The following is a 23,726-nucleotide window of genomic DNA, read 5'->3' as shown; positions in this document are numbered from 1 at the left end:
CAAAACAGTCGTTTGCTAAGTTTTACGTTGTACACTGTCAGCACGATACCCAAACAGTAAGATTGACCTCATCATGCGTTCTTGCGAAATGTCTCACGGAAGCAACTGGTCCAGCTTATAAATTAACGAAGATGGAAAGCGGTTACCTTCTTCCAGAACTTTGCGACAAACTACTATATAACAAACTGTCGAAACTTGTGGCATTTGGGAAAATTCCCGTCTCAGTGGGCCCACAAAGCACGACAAACACCGGGCGCGGAGTCGTCTCGGAAGATGAACATCTCGAACTCAGAGTGAAAGCGAACTACTTAATGGCCCCACAGGGGCGTCTGCGTAAGCAGGCGTTTGGTGAATTGCGCCATCACGTGCCCGAGAACATGGGGGTCGGACCCTACCGCTTCAAACTGTGCGTGGCTTAGCCTTGCCCGGGGAGAAGGTCATCCTGGGGTTTGAGCCGGGGACGAGTGTTTGGTCCTTTAAGGCCTTTCGGCGGGGGTACACACTTCTTTGGCCTTGGCTTCACGTAGAAGGCCTGGCCCGTACCGACCCGCCTGGGGGAAATGGCCAATTGCCTTTTCCTGTCCCCCTGTCGAATCTTCGTCTTTCTCTCACACTTTCAGTCTTGCCTGTGTTCCACTCAATTATTTTACTTCTCGTTTTCCAGGCACTACGCGTTAACCATGTGTACCTCCCCAGTCTTGGGTACATATTGTTATGGAAGGATGAAAGAAGAGAGAGCAAGAAAAGATCGGAGACGCTGGCTGCTGCGTGTTGTTGTTGATGAGCCAGCTTAACTACTCTGACTCATCCTCTATATATATTGTAAATATAGTCTTTCTATACTCGCAACATCCCCGTAACATGTTGGTGGAGGTGCGGGCTATCCCGGCTTCAAACGGAGCTCGGCAGTGGACGCCGCATCACCGTCCGCACCATGAATGACGGTGAGCACGCGGGATCAATGTCGTTGCCGGCTCCAACGTCACCGTCGCCAGCTACATCGCTGTCACCTTTGGTTGTGGTTGCGCAACCTAAAGATCCTGGACCTTTCTGCGGCCCCGATGGCGCCGTCGCCGAAGAGTGGGTGGCTATGAGTGTAATCAACAGATGGGACCCAACGCTAATGCTAGCTAGCCTGTTCTACCTATGAAGCACGGCAAAGGTGTGGTACGAAAAACACGAAGTGGAGCTAACCAGCTGGGACCAATGCAAAGAGAAGTTGACAGAGTTGTTTGGGAAACCAGCCTGGCGTAAAATTGCCGCAAAGCAGGAAGTGGCTTCCCGTGCCCAGTCCCCCACGGAGTCCTATGTCTGTTACATCCAGGACGTGCTGGCACTTTGTCGTAAAGCTGATCACGACTTGACAGAAGCTGAGAAGGTCGGGCACGTGCTTAAGTGCATTGCTGACGGCGCCATTAATCTACTCATGTGCAAAAGCTTCTCTACAGTTGATGCTATCATTAAAGAGTGCCGACAATTCGAGCAGGCCGAAAGCCGACGCCTCTTGCACCCATTCGCCAGACTTGCCAATACCAATACTGCCGCAACGTCGACGTGTGAAGATCAACCCGCAGTTCATCCACAGCATGCATCGCCCTCAGAGGACATGGAGCGAATCGTTCCACGTGAATTGGATGCGATGGCGCCCGCAGCTTTCTATTCGCGTAGCCCTGATGCTACCACTTTTTCCCTTCCACTCGTACAAGCCATTGTTCGCCAGGAACTTGAAAAGATTGGTCTACATTCTGAATGTGCTGTCGCCAATCCCGGAGCTAACGAACGCCCTTCTAGTATTTTTGCTCCACTCCGACGCTTCTCTCCGCGTTATTGCAACCCGACTGAGTGGAGAACTATGGACGAGCAGCCGATCTGTTTCACCTGTCGCCGCATTGGTCATGTCGCCCGATACTGTCGTAACTTGTGGGCCTCAACGACTCGCAGGCCTACCAACCTGAGCCGTTTTGATGCAAATGCCCACAATGTTCATCCACCGCCGAGTGTAACAGCGCCGACAACTCTGCTAGGAACACATGGTACAGTCGATCCCCGTCACCTCGCGGACACCAGTCTCGTTCACGACAAACACGTCGTCCATCTTCCCGTTCGCTGCAGCCACGTCGCCTTTCGTCCTCTGTGGCGCTTGGCCGCACATTTTCGGAAAACTAAGAAATGCAGCCCTCGAAGGTGGTGCTGTATTGCCTACTACCGAAGCAAATCCTCTGTCTGTGCCCACAAGGAGTAGCGTAATAGACGTTAAAATAGACGGCGTACATATGCAAGCACTCGTCGACACTGGAGCCCACATATCTGATCAGTGCTAGCCTACGCAGACTTTCAAAGAAGGTCCTCACCCCAGCCACTGCCCTAGTGCTTTGTGTCGCCGACGATGGCGTGCTGGTTGTTCTTGTAATGTGTACAGCGCGGTAAATTTTAGGCGGCCGCCCTACTTCTGTTTTATTTGCTGTGATCGACAACTGCCCTCACGATGTTATCCTTGGATTGGACTTTTTACCCACTCATTCTGCTCTCATCGACTGCGCGACCGGCGTTCATCCGTCGGGACTGCCTCAGCTCGCCAATGCTCTGAACACCGCACTTGCACTCGCTTCACGTTGTGCGTCTGTCACCCGAGGCAGTAGCATACGTCACTTTCACCGCCCAGCCAGAGGTTCCTGACGGTGAATATGTGCGCCACCATCGACGTGCTTTTGAACTGGAACGTTGCTGTTCCGCCTACGTTGGTCACGGTTACTAAAGGGTTAGTGGGCTGACAAGAATGAATTCAAGTTAAACCCCTAAAAAAGCACATGCGTTCTATTCTCTAAAAAGAGAGGTAGATTATCTGACCCTGTTGTCCATCTTAATGGACAGCCGCTATCTGTCAACCACGAACATAAATTTTTAGGAATCATCTTAAACTCGAAACTAACATTTGTCCCTCACCTTAGGTATCTGAGAGCGAGATGTTTGAACACGATGAATTTACTAAAGCGCTTGTCCCGCGCAACTTGGGGAAGCGACAGGAGATGCCTTTTGAGCCTCTACAAAAGCCTTATATGGTCCCGACTCGACTTTGGAGCAATAGTATATAGCTCTGCTGCGCCTAGTGCTTTAAAGATGCTAGATGCCATTCACCACTTGGGTATATGCCTGGATACAGGCGCTTTTAGGACAAGTCCCGTACAAAGCCTGTATATGGAGTGTAATGAATGGTCATTACATATCCAAAGGACATATTTAACTTTTTCGGATGCTCTCAAGATTAAACCAGACGTGCAGCATCCATGTCACTCACCTATTCGTGAAGTGTCTACAGCCAGATTATTTCGTAACCGCCCAGCTATTAGAGCTTCGGTGAACCTTCGTTTGATAACACTGGCAGAAGAAACAGGTGTCTTAGTCCCAGAGAATGTCCTAATGGTACCCACACGCCTGCTCCCATCATGGGAATGGCAGACTACTGAAGGCGACGTCTCTTTCATAGAAATATCTAAAATGGCGCCAGAAGCACATATACAATTCCATTTTCGTGAACTTCAGGAGAAGTACAAAATACCATACAGACGCTTCCAAGTTTTCTAAAGCAGTTTTCTACGCAGATCTGGGACCTTCATTTTCAGTATCCGGGGCACTAAATCCACACACAAGTATCTTTAGAGTGGAAGCCTACGCTATACTATCGGCTATTCAAAACATAAGACTCACAAAACTTGCTAGGGCTATTGTGTTTACAGATTCATTAAGTGTAATCAGAGCCCTACTTAGTCCAAGGAAATATAAGAACTCAGTTTTTAGTGAGCTGTACAGTCTGTTGTGCTCCCTATATATGTGCAATCAAGTGATTGTCATTTGCTGGGTACCTGGTCACAAAGGTATATAAGGCAACGAAGCTGCTGACCAAAGCGCTAGGTCAGTAACTTTAGCGATGCAGATTCAAATATCCCCATCCCTGCCACAGACCTAACGTCTTTTCTACGCATTAAATTCAGGAATCATTCGCAAGGCGAGTGGGATTCAAGAGCAATGAATAAGCTTCACATAATAAAACCAAAATTGGGGAACTGGACAAATGGGAAAATAGCAAGGTACAAGGAAGTACTTCTTTGCCGATGAAGGATAGGCCACACATACGGTACCCACTCTCATGTCCCCGCAGTGGCGTCTGCGTCAACAGGCGTTTGGTGTGTTGCGACACCACGTACCCGAGCACACGAGGGTTCGACCCTCCCGCGTGTAGCCGTGCGCGGCTTAGCCGTATCTGGGGAAAAGGGTATCCTGGGGATTGAGCCGATGCTAGCTGTTTGGACCTTTGACGCCCCCAGGCGGAGGCAACACACCTCTTCGGCCTCTGCTTCGCATAGACGGCACCTCCAGACTGACCCCACTGGAGGAATTTGGCAGTTGCCTTTTCCTGTCTCTCTACCCTTATCTTCGCCTTTCTCTTCCACTTTTCGATCTTTCCTGTCTTCTATACATTTCTTTTAACTTCCTATTTTCTGGGCGGCAAGGGTTAACCTTGTGTAATATATCCAGTATCGGGTATATCTCCTCACAGGGGCGTCTGCGTCAGCAAGCGTTTAGTGTGTTGCGACACCACGTACCCGAGCACACGAGGGTTGGACCCTCCCGCGTGTAGCGGTGCGTGGCTTAGCCGTGTCCGGGGAAAGGAGGATCCTGGGGGTTGAGCCAATGCCGGGTGTTCGGACGTTTGAGGCCCCCCGGCGGAGGCAACACACCTCTTTGGCCTCTGGTTCACGCAGACGGCACCCCCGGACTGACACACCCGGGGGACATCGGTAGTTGCCTTTTCCTGTCGCTCTCTCCCTACAACCTTTGTTTTCCCCTTACTTTCCACCTTTCCTGTCTTCTTCTGGCCTCCTTTTACTTTCAATTTTTCCAGGCAGCAAGGGTTAACCTTGCGTGAATTGACAACCTAGGTTAATTCATATTTGGTTATAGTGGTAATGTACAGCTGGCGTTTGCAGGCCGTGCTTCACAGGTCCTGCAGCGTCCTCTTGTAGGACTCCACGGTGGGTGGCTGGCGTTACTGCCGAAATCTCACATATCTTTATGGCTACCTCCTTCCCCCCACTCCCTGATCGCCCTCAGAAAAGAGGGTGCACCGATGAACTATTCCAATTTTTTGCTCGGCGAAAGAATCTTTCCCTCGTTTCCACGTCATCCAACCTGAAAAACCAGCTAAACCAGTGCGAACAATTTCACAATTCCTTGTATGAAAGTCCCTTACCGAAGTTTTTGGCCCAGGTTATAAGGCGTCGAGGATGGCTTGCGGTGACCTCCTCTTGGAGCTCCACGATCAGAAACAATTTGAGAAACTGCCTAAGCTAGTATCATTTGGGGAGACCCAAGTAGTAGTAACCCCGCACCGTACGATGAATACCACCCGCGGCGTTGTCTCGGACGATGATTTGCTGAAGCTCACTGAAGCGGAACTGAACCTAATACTCACCTTCAATTCAAGTGTCCTGCCCGAGTCAATCGAGGCTGGGTACATCAAGCTCCGTGTAAGACCGTATGTGCCAAATCCCCTGAGATGCTTCAAATGCCAACGTTTTGGCCACAGCTCGCAGAGCTGCCGAGGCCGCCAAACATGTGCGAAATGCAGTGCCCATGAACACACGTTTGAAGCTTGCAAGAACTATTTGCATTGTGTAAACTGTGACGGAGAGCACGCCGCGTACTCGCGGTCGTGCCCGTCTTGGAAAAAAGAAAAAGAAATTGTCACGATCAAAGTGAAAGAAAATATATCGTTCACGGAGGCACGTAGGCGGGTGGCATACCTGCCTAAGAACACATTTGCCGAAGTGGCGCGTCAGGGGGCAGCGCCACAACGGTCTCCGGCGGCTGACCGTCCCACACCCAGTGAGGCGGCAGTGACGCCATTCGCCCCCATGGCGGCTGCAGCTAGCGCTGCTACGCCAACCCAGCAGACGGGGCCATCTACCTCCGGGCAGGTGACCTCAAATGCCTCGTCCAACGTGCCGAGGCGTTCACGCCAAACAAAGCGCTCGGAAGAGCGCGTGCCCAGTGCCTCGCAAGAGGCGATGGACACAACCACCAGCAAGACGGCGCCACCAGCGCCTAAGGAGCGGCGAGGCACTCTCGATCGCTCCAAAAGAGACAAAACTCCCGTCACGGCGCCCGAAAAAGGCTCGTGAGCTAACCTCAGTCTCTTAAACACACAGCACCCAACAAATATAGCATAATGAATGCACAAATACTGCAGTGGAATGTACGAGGACTTTTACGTAACCCGACAACATTATAGAAATAATACACAAACACAATCCGAAGCTGCTGTGTGTTCAAGAGACACATCTCAAACCTACCAATACAAATTTTCTTAGAAACTGCACCATCTTCCGCAAAGACCTTGAGGAGGCTAATGCCCCTGGCGGTGTAGCAATAATAGCCGACAAGGCGGTAGCTTGCCGACCCGTCGCCCTTAACACGCCCCTTCAGGCAGTGGCAGTTCAGGCTATTCTTTTTAATAACATAGTAACTGTGTGTTCCATATATATACCGCCGAACCAGCGTCTTAAAAAACAGACTTTTATAACCTCATTGACCAGTTTCCCGAGCCTTATATACTCGTGGGAGATTTCAACGCACATAACGCGATGTGGGGAGACTCGCGATGCGACGCGAGAGGTCGACTTATTGAAGATTTCTTTTTAACCACCGGTGCCCGTCTCTTTAATAAGAAATAACCAACGTATTATAATCCACATCATAACTCGTACTCATCAATAGAACTGGCGATCGGATCCGCTTCCATCTTTCCTGATTTAGAATGGCATGTAATTAAAAACCCATTCGGAAGTGATCACTTCCCAGTAACGCTGAACTCCGTAAACAAACATGACTTGCATCCTTTTACATCGTGAGGCGGACACTGCGGTCGACGCAGGCGAAATGATAAGAACACTGCAGTTATAACACATCCACACTTCCCTCGCTGGAAACTAGCCTCAGCTGACTGGGAACGTTTTAGGGAATCCACTCACATATCACTAGATCTTATAGATAATTTTACTATAGATCATGGTGTTTCATACTTCACCGCTTTTATCATTGACGCCGCTGAAAAGTTCATTCCTCAAACAAGAGGCACTTTATCCAAAAGACGGGTCTCCTGGTGGAATGACGATTGTTGAGAGGCGCGGAAGAGACAAAATAAAGCTTGGAGCAAACTACGTGAAAGTCCTACAGCAGAATATCTTATAGAATTTAAACAGGTTAAATCACAAGGAAGAAGGACGCGACGACTGGCAAAGAGGGCAAGCTGGCAGTGGTTTCTCTCTGGTATAAATTCGTACACTCAAGAATCTAAAGTATGGGATCGGCTGAAAACACTTAAGGGGCAAGAAATTCACTCGTTGCCCCTAGTAAACGGGGAAGCAAACCTCTTGGAAGACCAAGCTGACGCCCTTGGCGAACACTTCCAATAAGTTTCCAGTTCTAACCATTGCTCCAAAGCGTTTCTAAAACACAAACAAGTAGCAGAACACAAGGCTATCGGCCGCAAATGCAGACAGAACGAACCCGCCAACGTGCCTTTTAACATCGTCGAGTTGAGAGCCTCCCTGACTGCATGTCAGAGTTCCGCACCTGGACCGGACAGGATCATGTACGACATGATTAAACACCTCCCCTGTGATACTCAAATTACTCTGCTAGCAATTTTTATCACAATATGGGCTGCGGAATACCTCCCTACCGCATGGAAAGAAGCGTTGGTCGTTCCGATTCTTAAACAGGGCAAAGACCCCACATTAGTAACGAGTTATCGCCCGATTGCCCTCGTAAGTTGTGCATGCAAACTTTTTGAAAAATGATAAACCGTCGACTTTTACACTTCCTTGAATTAAATAAATTTCTTGATCCGTATCAGTGTGGTTTTAGAGTAGGACGATCTACAACTGACCATCTAGTGCGCATGGAAGCAAACATTCGCGATGCCTTCGTGCATAAACAGTCCTTCTTATCCGCGTTACTCGACATGGAAAAGGCGTACGATACAACTTGGCGCTATGGTATCCTGCGTGACGTATCGACGCTGGGCGTCCGCGGCACTATGTTAAACATTATAGAAAGCTACCTGCACAGCCGTACATTCCAAGTGAAAATAGGTAATGCGCTGTCGCGTGTACTCATACAGGAAACTGGGGTACCCTAGGGAGGCGTGCTGAGCTGCACGCTCTTTGTAGTTAAAATGAACACGCTTCGTAAAACATTACCCCCATCTATTTTTTAGTCCATCTACGTAGACGACATACAGGTAGGTTTCAAATCCGGCAACCAAACAGTCTGTGAGAGGTAGGTACAGCAGTGCTTAAAGTCTCCAAGTGGGCAGACGAAAACGGGTTCAAAGTGAACCCCAACAAAAGTTCTTGCGTTCTTTTCACCAGGGAAAAAGGGCTTGCTGCAGATCCCACTGTTGAAATATATGGACAACGAACACCCGTAAACAAGGAACACAAATTCCTAGGTGTTATACTTGACTCGAGGCTTACATTCATCCCACACATAAAATATATTAAAGCAAAATGTCTTAAAACAATGAACTTACTTAAAATCCTATCCCACACAACATGGGGTAGCGACAGAAAGTGTTTATTGAATCTTTACAGGAGCCTAGTTCGATCACGACTGGACTATGGTGCCGTGGTTTAGCACTCTGCCGCCCCGAGCGCGCTAAAAATGTTAGACCCCGTCCACCACCTGGGTATCCGCCTGGCCACTGGCGCCTTTAGAACAAGTCCTGTCGAAAGCCTATACGTAGAGTCAGATGAGTGGTCACTCCATTTTCAGAAAACATACATCAGCTTCACCTACTTTCTTAAAGTGCGCTCTAATAAGGAACATCCGTGTTTCACGACAGTAAACGACTTGACGTGTGAAACACTTTTCCGTAACAGACCCTCCATGAGACTTCCTTTGTCAGTGCGTGTAAGAGAATTTTGTGAAGAAATGGATGCCCCGATACTCGAACATCGCCTAATGGCTCCTGCTGATTTATTACCGCCCTGGGAGTGGCAGGTGATAGAATGTGACATATCTTTTGTAGAGGTCTCGAAGCGCGCTCCTGAGCTTGAAATTGCTGTACATTTCCGAGAGCTTCAATCGAAGTACTCCTGCTACGAATTTTACACAGACGCGTCCAAATCCCATGCTGGCGTATCCTACGCTGCTGTTGGTCCCTCTCGTCTTGAATCTGACGTGTTCAACCCCCTAACAAGTATCTTCACTGCAGAATCCTATGCAGTACTGTCCGCAGTAAAACATACTGTAAAGACACTGAAACTTGACAGAGCAATAATATTCAGACTCGTTAAGTCTTGTAAAAGCACTCATTTTTTACAAAAACACACAAATCCTGTCTTCAATGAACTCTACACACACTTATGTAACATCTACTTATCACATAGGCATGTAGTAATATGCTGGGTTCCTGGCCATAGAGGAATCGAGGGAAATGTGCTTACTGACAAGATGGCCAAATCAATGGCATCGCAGGCTACTCGTTCTGCTGCAGCCCCTGCCACAGACATGAAGCCTTTCCTCAGAAACAAGCTGCGAATCCACTGGCAACGCTTGTGGGACGCAGAAACGAGTAATAAGCTTCACGTAATTAAGCCTAAGTTAGGTTTCTGGCACCCAACAACGAAAACACGAAGAACAGATGTCCTGTTCACTAGACTAAGAATAGGACACACGTTCCGCACTCATAATTTTCTCCTGACCGGTAACGAGCCTCCAACCTGTGGTAGATGCGGCGACAGGCTTTCTGTCCTCCACGTCTTCCTGGAGTGCCTGGAAGCCGAAAGAGACAGGAGTAAACATTTTCCTTTTGCATACAGCCATCACGTCCCTCTGCATCCGGCCATGTTTGTTGGTACAGAACCGCTTTTTAAGACCAAAGCAGTCCTCGCCTACTTGAAAGATGTCGTGCTACACGTGATAAGCCCAATTATTCCGTAGTGCGTCCTCTTTTGAGAGGATACATCTATGATAGTGTTCTTTGTATAGCACATGCCTCTAGCTCCTTGGCTTTCAAGGGCTCCGGTGAGGCAGAAGTACTTCAGACATTTTGGCATCTCACGTATTTTATATATTGCATCATTCTTTCTCAATGCCTTCTAATGTTCATAGTACACGTCAATTGTCGTTCCCATAACTTTATTACTCCTACATTTTATGGAATTTGCATGAACTCTTTTAGGCCCCTTTACAGCCACGGCACATTAAGATCACAGAACCCATCAGTCCACTGCGAACTCATTAACATTAGCTTGGCGCTCTTTGGCCACACCTGGCCCTTGCGCCATTAAATATCAAACATCATCATCCTCACTTCCTAGTTTCCCGGCGGCAAGGGTTAACCTTGTGTGGCTAGCCAGCCTTGGGTATGCTGTATTTCGTTATAGCAGCAATGTACGGCTGGCGTTGGCAGGGTTTCTCTAGCAGGAACTTCTGTCACCTCCCCCTATTGGGCTCCATGGTGGGTGGTTGGCATCGCGGCCGAAAGCCCAACTTTACTTATGGAAGATGCTTTTCCTAAACTCCATGATCGCCCTCAGAAACGAGGGTGCGCCGAAGATGTCTTTCAGTTTTTCGGACGCAAAGTCCACAATTTTCCTCGTTTCCACGTGATCCATTCAGAAAAACCAGGTAAACCAGTGCGAACAATCTCACCGTTACTTGTCTCGAAGTCTCTTACCGAAGTTGTTGGTCCAGGATATAAGGCGTCGAGAATGGCTAGTGGTGACCTCCTCTTGGAGCTCCGCGATCAGAAGCAATTTGAGAAACTGCCTAAACTAGTATAATTTGGGGAGACCCAAGTAGTAGTAAGCCCGCACCGCGCGATGAATACCACCCGTGGCGTTGTCTCAGACGATGATTTGCTGGAGCTCACTGAGGCTGAACACTTGGAGGGCTTCAGTGAACAGAATGTTATAAATGTCAAAAGAATTAAGATGAGGCGAGATGGCAAAGAAATCCAAACCAAACACTTGATAATCACCTTCGGTTCGAGTGCCATGCCCGAGTCAATCGAGGCCTGGTACATCAAGCTCCGTGTCAGGCCGTACGTGCCCAATCCTCTTAGATGCTTTAAGTGCCAAAGGTTTGGCCACAGTTCACAGAACTGTCGAGGCCGGCTGACATATGCCAAGTGCAGTGACAATGAACATTCGTCCGAAACATGCCAGAACACTCCACATTGTGTCAGCTGTGATGGAGAGAACGCCGCGTACTCGCGGTCGTGCCGTCTTGGCAAAAAGAAAAAGAAATTGTCACGATCAAACTGAAAGAAAATATATCGTTCAAGGAGGCACGTAGGGCGGTGGCATACCTGCCTAACAACACATTTGCCGCAGTGGCGCGTCAGGGGGCAGCGCCACAACGGTCTCCGGCGGCTGACCGTCCCACACCCAGTGAGGCGGCAGTGACGCCATCCGCCCCCCCCCCCCCCCCCCCCCCCCCCCCGCTGGCTGCAGCTAGCGCTGCTACGCCGACCCAGCAGACGGGGCCATCTACCTCCGGGCAGGTGACCTCGAAGGCCTCGTCCAACGTGCCGAAGCCTTCACGTCAAACAAAGCGCTCGGAACAGCGCGTGTCCAGCGCCTCGCAAGAGGCGATGGACACAACCACCAGCAAGACGGCGCCACCAGCGCCTAAGGAGCGGCGAGGATCTCTCGATCGCTCCAAAAGAGATAAAACTCCCGTCAAGGCGCCCGCAAAGCGCCGGTGAACTAACCTTTCCTTTCCAGAACACACGGTATCGAACTCTATCGAAATGGATACACAAATTATGCAATGGAATGTGAGAGGTCTCTTCCACAATCTTGACGACGTAACCGAACTTCTACACAAATTTATTCCAAAGGTACTGTGTGTTCAGTAAACGCACTTAAAAGCTACACAGACAAATGTTCTCCAATTGCAAACTATCTTTCGTAAAGATCGTGACGAGGTGAACACCTCATCCGGTGGTGTAGCCAGAATTGTCAATAAAACTATTGCTTGCCAACACTTGCCGCTTCGGACGTCCCTCGAGGAAGTTGCAGTTCGACCAATTCTTTTTAATAAATTAATAGCCGTCTGCTCTACTTACATACCTCCAAGCTATCGCATGAGCAAAATAGAGTTCTACGAACTTATTAATCAACTTACGAAGCCGTTTCTTGTTGTCGGGGACTTTAATGCTCATAACAGTCTCTGGGAAGATTCCAGGACTGATTCGAGGAATCGACTTGTGACGTACGGTGTGTGCCTATCAATAGGAAGAAATCTACCTACTATAATATTGCGCATAATTCATACTCCTCGATAGATTTAGCGCTTGGATCTTCCATACTTTTTCTTACTTAGACTGGGATGTTACAGAATATTTATTTAGGAGCGACCAATTTCCAATAACTTTAAACTTACTAATACGACCCGACATTCGCCCACGGGTACCTCGCTGGAAACTTGACTCCGCTGATTGGAAGCGTTTTAAGGAATCTACTTACTTATCACAAGTATTTATACGCGATTTTAGCATAGATAATGCTGTAGCATATTTTACCGCCTTTATTATTGATGCAGCTGAAAAGTTCATACCACAAACAAATGGTCAATCATCTAAGAAACGTGTTCCTTGGTGGAATGAAGACTGCAGGGATGCACGAAAAAGATAAAATAAGGCATGGGGCAGATTACGCCAATATCCTACAGCGGAAAATCACATCGCATTTAACCCCGCAGGGGCGTCTGCGCAAGCAGGCGTTTGGTGTGTTGCGACACCACGTACCCGAGCACACGAGGGTTGGACCCTCCCGCGTGTAGCCGTGCGCGGCTTAGCCGTGTCTGGGGAAAGGGGGATCCTGGAGGTTGAGCCGATGCTGGGTGTTTGGACCTATAAGGCCCCCCGGCGGAGGCAACACACCTCTTTGGCCTCTGCTTCACATAGACGGCACCCCCGGACTGACCCACCCGGGGGAAATCGGCAGTCGCCTTTTCCTGTCCTCCTCTCCATTCTTCGTCTTTCTCTTCCACTTTCCCATCTTTCCTGTCTTCTTTTCACTTCTTGCTCCTTCCTTTCCTGGTGGCTAGGGTTAACCTTCGTGTGGCTAACTACCCTGAGTTACGCCATATTGGGTTATAGCCGCAGTATACAGCTGGCGTGGGCAGGGCTTGCTTGCAAGCTCCTGTCCCGTCCCCTCGTTGGGCTCCGTGGTGGGCGGCTGGTACCGCGACCGAAAAATACAATTTTTATGGCCAACTCTTTTGCTTCAAGCGATCGCCCTCCTAACAAGAGAGGGCGCACCGATGTCACTGCCCAGTTCTTCACGAAAACCAAAAGCAACTTTCCCAAATTCCACGTGGTTCATAGCGAGCATTCGGAAATTTCTGCACGATATGTCTCTCCCTTCAATGTTACAAGGACCCTAACCGACACCATTGGACAAGGATATAAAATAAAGAAACTAGCAAATGGGGACCTTCTTTTGGAATTGTTGTACCAACATCAGTACGAGAAACTTTCAGGAGTAACAGCCTTTGGTGACATTCCCGTAGCAATCAGCCCTCACCGATCACTGAATACCGTTCGTGGCGTCATTTCTGACGATGACCTTAAGTATATGACCGAAGAAGAGCTCCTTAACGGACTAAAAGAACAAAATGTCACAGATGTGTACAGAATAAAGATCAGACGGGAAAACAAGGAAATCGAAACAAAGCACTTCGTCCTAACGTTCGCATTGAGCACACTGCCTGAATCTGTGGAGGTAGGCTACACCGATCTGAAACTCCGACCGTATATACCCAACCCGCGACGCTGTTTCAAATGCCAAAGGTACGGCCACGGCTCACAGAGCTGCCGGGGCCAAACGACATGCGCTAAGTGTGCTTCCCATGATCACCCTTCAGACAACTGTGAAGTTGAATTACACCATTGTATAAACTGCGAGGGCAATCATCCTGCCTACTCGCGTGCCTGCCCAACATGGCAACAAGAAAAAGAGATCATCACACTCAAAGTAAAAGAAAATATCACTTTCAGGGAAGCGCGAAAGCGACTTTCATTGGTGCAAAAAAAAGCTTTTCCGTTGTGCTGCAACAGGGCGCGGCAACACAGCGGCCTTCCCAGCCTGCCCAGGTCACACAGAGTGAGGCTCGGGCAGAGACTCCAGCGCCCACAGTGGACGCAACTAGCGTTGCGCCGCTACCTCAAAAACAAGCCGTGCGGACCCCCAGGTCAGCAGGCTCTAGGGTCCCTCCCCACACGGCGAGACCCAACTTGAACGAAACCGTGCGTCCGGCACGGGCGTCCAGCGTATCTGAGGATACAATGGACACAAGTCAAGGAAACCCTGTACCGTCGACGTCGGGTGAACGGCGGGGCTCCTTGGATCGCCACCATAAAGATAGGCTCCCAATCAAGTGGCCTGAAAACAAAACTTAGATCCTCTTTCACCCCACACATATAATACAAGATGGCTTTCGTACACTGGAATTGCAGGGGACTTTTACATAACATAAATGACATAAAAGACATACTGACCACCCTCTCACCTGTGGCTCTATGTCTCCAAGAAACAAACTTGAAACAAACAGCCGCGACCGAGAGCACGCAAACAGGCTCTCAGGTGGCGTTGCTATTATAGTTAAAGAGGGGATCGCAGCTAAAGAACACCATCTTAACACTAAATTAGAAGCTGTGGCAGCCATCCTGCACACATTTAAAACAATTACATTATGCTGTCTATACCTGGAGCCACATCTAGGATTAACTATAGATGAACTGGAGCACCTTATAGAACAGTTACCCGAGCCATATTTGATAGTCGGAGATTTTAACTCGCACTCTAGCTTTTGGGGTAGTGACAAAACCGATAAAAGAGGCCAAATTATTGAGGATCTTATACTGAGTAATAACCTATGTTTACTAAACACTGGGAAACCAACCTATTGTTCACCTAGCTCAGGAAAAATGAGCTGCATCGATCTCTCCTTTTGTTCACCCTCTATTTTCACTGAATTAGAATGGGACGTACTAGACAACCCATATGGAAGTGATCACCTACCTGTACTAATCAGCTTAATATCCTCACCGGAAGTAATCCCGACAAAACCACAACGGTGGAAGCTCCATTTAGCCGACTGGGCCCTTTTTGAAGAGAAAGCCAGCCTAGAAAAAATTGTGTCAGATAATCTCACCATAGACGAACTAAATGAAGCTTTTACAAACTGTATTATTGATGCTGCAACCATAGCTATACCTCAGTCGTCTGGAATAGTAAAACAATATCAGAAAATTTGGTATACACAAGAATGTAGAGAAGCGAAAAAAGAACAAAACAAAGCTTGGGGAATATTTCGCAGATACCCAACGGCAGAAAACTTTATAACCTTTAAAAAAGCGAGAGCAAAAGCTCGATATATCCGCCGCAGTGCTGAAAAAAATTCATGGAAAAGTTACGTGTCCTCTATAAACAGCTCAACCACATCAAAACAAATGTGGGAAAAGGTACGAAAGCTAAATAACAGCTATTCCCCATTTACAGTTCCACTTCTCACAGCCCCCGGTATACAGACAAGCATAGAAGAATAGGCAGATATACTGGGTGAATATTTCTCAGCAGCTTCCAGTTCATCACACTATACAGAATCATTTCTAAAAATCAAAAAGACAGCTGAGAAACAAAGACTGCCGATAAATAGCAGCAGAAATGAACCATACAATACTTTAAAATTCAAGAAATCCATAGGGTACTGTCCGCTGGTAAAAAAAACTGCACCTGGCCCCGATAGAATACATTACCAAATGCTAGGCCACCTCTCTGAACATGCCGTAAAAGCCCTTTTAAATTTTTTTAACAAGATTTGGATATCGGGGAAGATACCTGAAGCATGGAAGAAAGCTATAATTGTTCCATTTTTGAAACCCGGAAAACCACCAACCTCCCCCAGTAGCTATAGGCCTATAGCCCTTACCAGCTGCCTTGCGAAGTCCTTCGAAAATGTCCTGAATATTAGATTAACCTTCGTGCTAGAAATCCGTGAGCTGCTCGATATCCATCAATGCGGTTTTAAAAAGGGATCATCCACTAATGACCATCTAGTTCGTCTTGAAAACACAGTACGAGAAGCATTTATACACAAACAACACTGCCTTGCTGTTTTTTTCGATTTAGAGAAGGCATATGACACAACCTGGAGGTTCGGGATTCTTAAAGATCTGGCCGATCTTGGCATCCACGGCAGGATGTTGAACTGCATAAAAGATTTTTTGTCTAACCGTTCGTTCCATGTGCGCCTAGGCTCAACCCTGTCGAAAAATTTCGTTCAGGAAAATGGAATACCTCAGGGGTGTATTTTAAGCACAACACTTTTTATTATTAAAATGAATTCCATTAGTAAAATAATCCCCAAGTCCATTATGTATTCAGTATACGTCGATGATCTTCAGATAGCCTGCACATCATCAAACATATCAACATGCGAAAGACAGGTACAGCTTACAATAAATAAACTAGCAACATGGGCAGACAGAAATGGTTTCCGCTTTTCTCCACAGAAAACCGTGGTCATTCTCTTTTCACTTAAACGAGGAGTACAGACAGACCCCGCCCTACACCTGAACGAAGCCACATTACCTGTCCAAAACGAGCACAAATTTCTAGGCATAATTTTTGACAAAAAACTCACCTTCCTTCCGCACATCAACGCGCTGAAAAAGAAAGCATCTCGATCCCTGAACATACTTAAGGTCCTTTCACGCAAACACTGGGGTTCTGATAGGGTATGCCTGCTACACATCTACCGTTCTGTTATACGCTCCTGCTTAGACTATGGGTCCATAGTGTATGGCTCAGCAAGGAAGTCATACTTGAACCGCCTTGACCCAGTACATAATTTAGGTTTACGTCTTTCAACTGGTGCATACAGGACGTCTCCTATACACAGTCTATATGTAGAAACAAATGAACCACCCCTTTCCGACAGAAGAACCATGCTTACATGCTCATACATCCTAAAAATTCGTTCACTGCCGAAACACATCTGCTACCAAATAGTTACAAGGTGCCCATCACGAATACTATTTACAAACAAACCCCAAGCAATAAGACCACTTCTTCTCCGCTTCGAGGAAAGATGCCAAGAACTAGATATAAGGGACACACTGCCTCAGATAGCCCGAAAACCCGATCCACTCCCACCTTGGTATTGCCAGCCTTCAGTGTGTGACTTCACATTAACACATCTTCAAAAAAAACAAACACCACATGAACACATAATACAAGAATTTTTAGCACTAAACGAAAAATACGTGGAATACACAGCGTTTTATACTGATGGCTCCAAATCGGCAGGATACGTTGGCAGTGCCGCGATACAAAACAGTTGGGAAAAAACGGTACGCCTACCTCAGTGTGCATCTATTTTTACTGCAGAGTGCTACGCAATTTCTCTAGCTGTAGAAAAAATATTAAATGAGAACATTGAAAACAGCATAATTTACACAGATTCACTAAGCGTACTAACAGCACTTCACCCTAAAAATGCAATTACACCATTAATCGGCGACGTCCTACATAACATAAGAAAAACCATTAGAAAAGGACACAACAAAATTTTGCTGGGTGCCCAGTCACGTCGGAATCGGTGGCAACGAAAAAGCAGATGAATGCGCAGCGAAAGCTCGACATAAAAAAATCACCCAAACAAGAATCCCTTACAAGGACTGTATAAAATTAGTGAACCATAAACTGAGGAATAAATGGCAGACTACATGGAATAATGAAGAAACCAATAAACTACACCTAGTAAAACCTGTAATAAAAGAATGGAAGACATGCTCACACCAAGAACGCTTCATCGAAGTAATTTTATGTCGTCTTCGCATAGGACACACGCACCTTACACACAACTTCCTCCTGACAAAACAAGACAAGCCTTGCTGTGAAAAATGCGGAAATGAACTTACTGTAAACCACATCTTATTAACATGTGTAAAACTCGAAACACTAAGGAAAAAATACTTTACTTCGTTTTATAATCAGCACATTCCCTTTCACCCAGCATTGATTTTAGGCGAAGACGCACTTGTGGATACCACACATGTTATTAGCTTCTTAAGAGAAGCAGGTATCATTGAAAAACTATAAATGAGCCTATTCCCAACTTCATCTTGGTATACACCTCACCCACCTTCTCATATATGAGAAGACTGAGGTCTTTAGTTTGTTGGGATCCTCGAAATCCTTGCCCAGACAAGGACCGTCGCTGAGGTGACCCAACTTTTTAAAAAGAAATTTGACCTTGCGTTTGGCGCATGATAGCCTCAGTTGCTTATGCGCCATTAAACCCAACACAACACAACAACACACATCGCATTTAAACACATCGAGTCACAAGGACGGCTCACGAGACGGCAGGGTAGAAGAGCAAGCTGGGAGAGGTTTCTCTCAGGCATCAATTCTTATACCCAGGAGGCTAAAGTATGGGATGGGCTGAGAAGGCTAAAAGGGCAGCAGATCAACCCATTACCTTTGATTGATGAGCGAGGAAATACCTTGGAAAACCAGGCCGATGCCCTTGGATTACATTTTGTGCGAGTATCAAGTTCCGTAAACTATTCCCAAAAATTCCTGAAATATAGGCAAATAAGTCAATACACCGTAAATGCAGACCAAATCTACCATACAACTGTTCTTTTAGTATTGCCGAGCTTAGAGCTGCGTAGAGCTCGTGTATGAGCTCTGCACCTGGAGTTTACAAAATCATTTATGACATGATTAAAAACCTACACACTGATACACAGATGACACATCTGACACTTTTTAACTCTGTTTGGGCTGCTGTATACCTCCCATCCTCGTGGAAAGAAGCTATCGTAGTACGGGTCTTGAAACAAGGCAAGGACCCATCCGACGCTTCAAGTTACCGCCCAATAGCACTGACAAGTTTCTTATGCAAACTCTTCGAGAAAATGATAAATCGTCGTCTTTTACATTTCCTTGAATCGAATAAAATGCTCGACCCTTATCAGTGCGGCTTCAGAGAGGGTAGGTCGACTACTGACCAGCTCGTGGGCATTGAGGCAGGCATTCGCGACGCCTTTATCCGTAAGCAGTTCTTTCTTTCTGTTTTCTTAGACATGGAAAAGGCATTTAACACGACTTGGAGATATGGGACTTTGCGAGATTTCTCAGAAATGGGTATGCGAGGGAATATGCCTAATGTAATCGAAAGTTACCTATCAAACCGTACATTTCGCGTTAGGGTGGGCAATGCTCTATTCAGGCCATTTATACAAGAAACTGGGGTGCCGCAAGGAGGCGTATTAAGCTGTACAATTTTTATAATCAAAATAAATTCCTTGCGCTTATCTATACCGCAGACCATGTTTTATTCGGTATGCGTGGATGACGTACAATTAGGCTTCAAGTCATGCAACCTTTCTATTTGTGAGCGACATGTCCAGCTTGGCTTGAACAAAGTGTGTCAATGGCCAGAGGAAAGCGGCTTCGAACTGAATCCTGTTAAAAGCTCATGTGCCCTTTTCACACGAAAAAGAGGCCTATTTGCAGAGTCCCGTGTAGAACTACATAGGCAGCACACACAAGTTAGGAGTCATATTAGATTCAAAACTGACCTTCATTCCACACTAAAAGCACCTAAAAGAGATATGTCTAAAATCAATGAACATTCTTAAACTTTATCACATACAACATGGGACAGCGACAGGAAGTGTCTGATGAACGTGTACAAAAGTCTTATACGCACACGCTTAGACTGTGGGGCCATAGTATATCAATCTTCCAGTCCAAGCACCTTGAATATGCTTGACCCTGTTCACCACTTAGGTATCCGCTTGGTGACCGGTGCCTTCAGGACAAGTCCTGTAGAGTCTCTACGTTGAAGCTAATAAGTGGTCGCTTCATCTTCAGAAGTCATACTCCACTTTCATGTACTTTCTAAAAGAGAACGCAAACTGCGACCATCCCTCTTTTGCAAGCATTAACGACGTGGCATCTGCAATGCTCTTTAATAATCGACCTGCAGCAAGAGAACCATTCTCTCTGCGCATTAGAAAGCTTGCTGGGGAAATGCAAGTTCCAGTTCTTCAGCAAAACCTAATGGTCCCAGCTGAGCCATTGCCGCCATGGCAGTGGAAGCCCATAGAACGCGATACATCATTCGTAGAGGTGACGAAACACGCCCCAGAGGCACATATCGAATGCACTTCTTGGAACTTCAATCGAAGTACACGTGCATAAAGTCTTGCACTGACGCTACTAAATCACATGCCGGGGTGTTTTATGCTGCAATTGGACCATCCTTCTCCGAGTCCGATGGACTGCATCCGGAAACAAGCATATTCACCGCGGAAGCTTATGCAATTCTATCTGCTGTTAAACAAATCAAGAAAGCAAAGTTGCACAAAGCTATTATATACACTAACTCTTTAAGCGTTGTAAAAGCCCTAATGTTCCTCCGCAATAACCGAAACCCTGTATTTACCGAGCTTTATTCCGTTATTTGCACATCGTACATGTCTCAGCAGCAAGTCCTAATATGCTGGGTACCTGGACATAGGGGCATTGAGGGTAAAATGCTGGCTGACCAAATTGCCACATCAATTGCTTCACAATATATCCATTCTACCATTGCACTACCTGCCTTAGACCTAAAGCCTTTCATCCGAAAGAAACTCAGAAGCCACTGGCAGCGCTTATGGGATGCTGAAACAAATAATAAGCTTGACTTGATTAAATAAAATCTGGGTAATTGGCCCTCCGCAACAAAAAGACGACGAACAGATGTCCTATTCTGTCGTCTCAGAATAGGACACGCATATGCCACACACAGTTTCCTGCTAACTGGAAGTGAACCGCCATCCTGCGGTAGATGCTTTGAAAGGCTCACCGTCCTCGACGCCCTCCTGGAGTGTCGGCAAGCCGAAACAGAGAGAAACACTTTCCGCTAGCATACCATCAGCATACCCCCCTTCATCCTGTAATGTTTCGTGGTACAGAACCGTTGTTTGACACCAGAGCCGTCCTAAGTTTCTTAAACGATGTTGTCTTACTTGTTCTTACCGCTACGAATTTGTAGCACATCCATTCTCAAGAGGATGCCGCTGCGATCCTTTTGTACAGCACATACCTTCAGGCCCTTCCGTTTTAAGGGCTCTCTTAGGCAGTAGTGCGTCTTGCAAATGTTTGCTTTCAAGTATTTTAAAATATGATCATTCTATCACAATGTCTCTTTTTTGTTCTTATTAGTACTCATTAGTCACTGCCATAATTTTATTACATATAGCTTTTATGCAATTTACAGAGATTGATTTTAGGCCCCTTTACAGCTATGTCACAATAACTTACGGAATTCATCTACCCACCGCAAACCCATCATCACTGACCTGGCGCTCTTTGCTCATAATTGGCCCTTGCGCCATAAAACAAGAAATTCATTCATTCATAATAATACCTATACTCAAACAAGGTAAGGACCCGTCCTTGCCTAGTAGTTACAGACCTATCGCTTTGACAAGGCGTCTTTGCAAGCTTTTTGAATATATCATAAACCGGCGCTTAGTATATCTCCTTGAGAGCAACGGCCAATTAGGTACTTACCAGTGTGGCTTTAGAAAAGGTAGGTCGACCGCAGGCCACCTGGTCCGTATTGAGGCAAATATAAGGGATGCCTTCATACACAAACAGTTTTTCCTCTCCGTATTTCTTGATTTGGATAAAGCATATGACACCACATGACGCTTTGGTATTATCCGAGACCTTTCTACTATGGGTATCCGCGGCAGTATGCTGGGTATCATCGAAAGTTACCTTTCTAACCGCACATTCCGTGTAAGGGTGGGCCATGCCTTGTCGAGGTCTTTCACCCAGGAAACTGGTGTTCCACAAGGTGGTGTGCTAAGCTGCACACTCTTTATTGTGAAAATGAATTCTTTGGGCATGGCTATCCCACGAACGATGTCATACTCTGTATATGTAGATGATGTGCAGCTTGGTTTTAAATCATGCAACTGGTATAGGAGAACTGTCTGCTTGGATAAAAGGTTTCTTAAATAAGCGCTCGCAATTTGTGGTTAACGAAAAAACTCTTTCTAACACAGTCGCAGTAACATCCGGAGTCCCCCAAGGGTCTGTGCTTGGACCATTGCTTTTCTTACTCTATATTAACGATATCACAACTAACATCAATTGCAATATAAAACTATTCGCAGACGACTGCGTCATATACAGAGAAATTAACAATTACAATGATCATATTAAATTAAATGATTCTCTAGCTGACATAGCTGATTGGTGCTCCAAATGGCAGATGCAAATAAACACACAAAAATCCGCGATCATGACTGTAACCAGAAAAACGGTATCATCAATTTTTGTTTACACCATTAACGGCACTCCACTTAACAAAGTTGAAGAACACAAATATCTAGGCGTTACATTAACCTCGGAGCTCAAATGGGACAAACATATCAGTAATATAATCTCAAAGGCGCTGCGCAAACTATTTTTCTTAAAGAGAAGCCTGGCACTCGCAACCAAGTCAACGAAGCTGCTAGCCTACACATCATTTGTAAGGCCTGTTCTCGAATACGCTAACACAGTCTGGTTTCCGCATACACAGACTAACATAAGTAAGCTAGAATCAATACAAAGGAAAGCTGTGAGGTTCATCCATAACAAATATAGACGTGCAGACTCGCCAACACATCTTTTAACCCAGTCCGGTTTGCGAACGCTATCCACAAGAGCGAAACACGCTCGCTTAAAATTCTTGTTTCAACTACTAAAAAATAACTACAGAATAGATACCTCCCGATACATTTCATTCTCCGAGGCTCGACCTACACGTAACAAGCATGCGCACACATTGACAGAATACACATGCAAAAATGACACATTTAAGTATTCTTTTTTCCCGCTCGCGATAGCAGAATGGAACCAACTTGATCCTACTATCACCAACATTGAATCATTATCCGAATTTATCTTACAAATAGAAAAAACCGTGTGAATAACAGTACCTATTATGCATGCAGGGACACCGGCACAGATTGCTTTATTCATTAGGAAATTTTAATAAACACTAATTTTCGACAGCTTATTCGTTTACCATAATGATTCCCTAACACTCGTAGATTATTTTAGTTATTTCTGTTTTATTACTTGCCCTTAGTAATATCTGTGCTATTGTTATAAAGCATCTTGCTCTTTTACATTTCTTTTTTTATTATTTACTATTCCGTTTAATCTTAACATGGTTTACTTGTATAGTACTATGTATAACTTGCACTGCTTATGTCGTTTTTTTACTTTTTGTGTAATCTATACTTTTTCCTTGCATTGTACAGCTGAAATTATTGTACTGCCCAACTGCCACGCTCTCGAAGGAGAGCAGCAGTATTGAAAATAAAAAATAAAATAAAAAAACTATCTGCGAACGCCATGCCCAGCATGCCTTAAATAAAGTGGCGAAATGGGCTGACAAAAACGGTTTCAGGTTGAGCCCACGGAAAGTACCTGCGTTCTTTTCACGAATAAGAGAGGAATAGTACCACGTACTGCTATAGAGCTCTCTGGTAACAGATTACTTGTAAGCGCCGAGCACAAGTTCCTCGGCATCATACTAGATGCGAAACTGACATTCATCCCGCATATTAAATACTTGAAGGC

At 46.2% G+C, this 23,726-nt stretch overlaps 1 protein-coding gene across 2 annotated transcripts in view; it reads left to right on the top strand.

Annotated features, from left to right (window-relative positions):
* LOC126537799 (uncharacterized) overlaps positions 1-23,726 on the top strand; it is a 213,508-nt gene that overhangs the window by 74,408 nt on the left and 115,374 nt on the right. The gene's annotated exons all lie outside the window — the stretch shown is intronic.

The sequence above is a fragment of the Dermacentor andersoni genome, chromosome 4, assembly GCF_023375885.2.
Source record: "Dermacentor andersoni chromosome 4, qqDerAnde1_hic_scaffold, whole genome shotgun sequence".
Lineage (NCBI taxonomy): Eukaryota > Metazoa > Arthropoda > Arachnida > Ixodida > Ixodidae > Dermacentor > Dermacentor andersoni.
The sequence above is the reverse complement of the archived record's forward strand: the minus strand, read 5'-3'. Positions and strand labels throughout refer to the sequence as shown.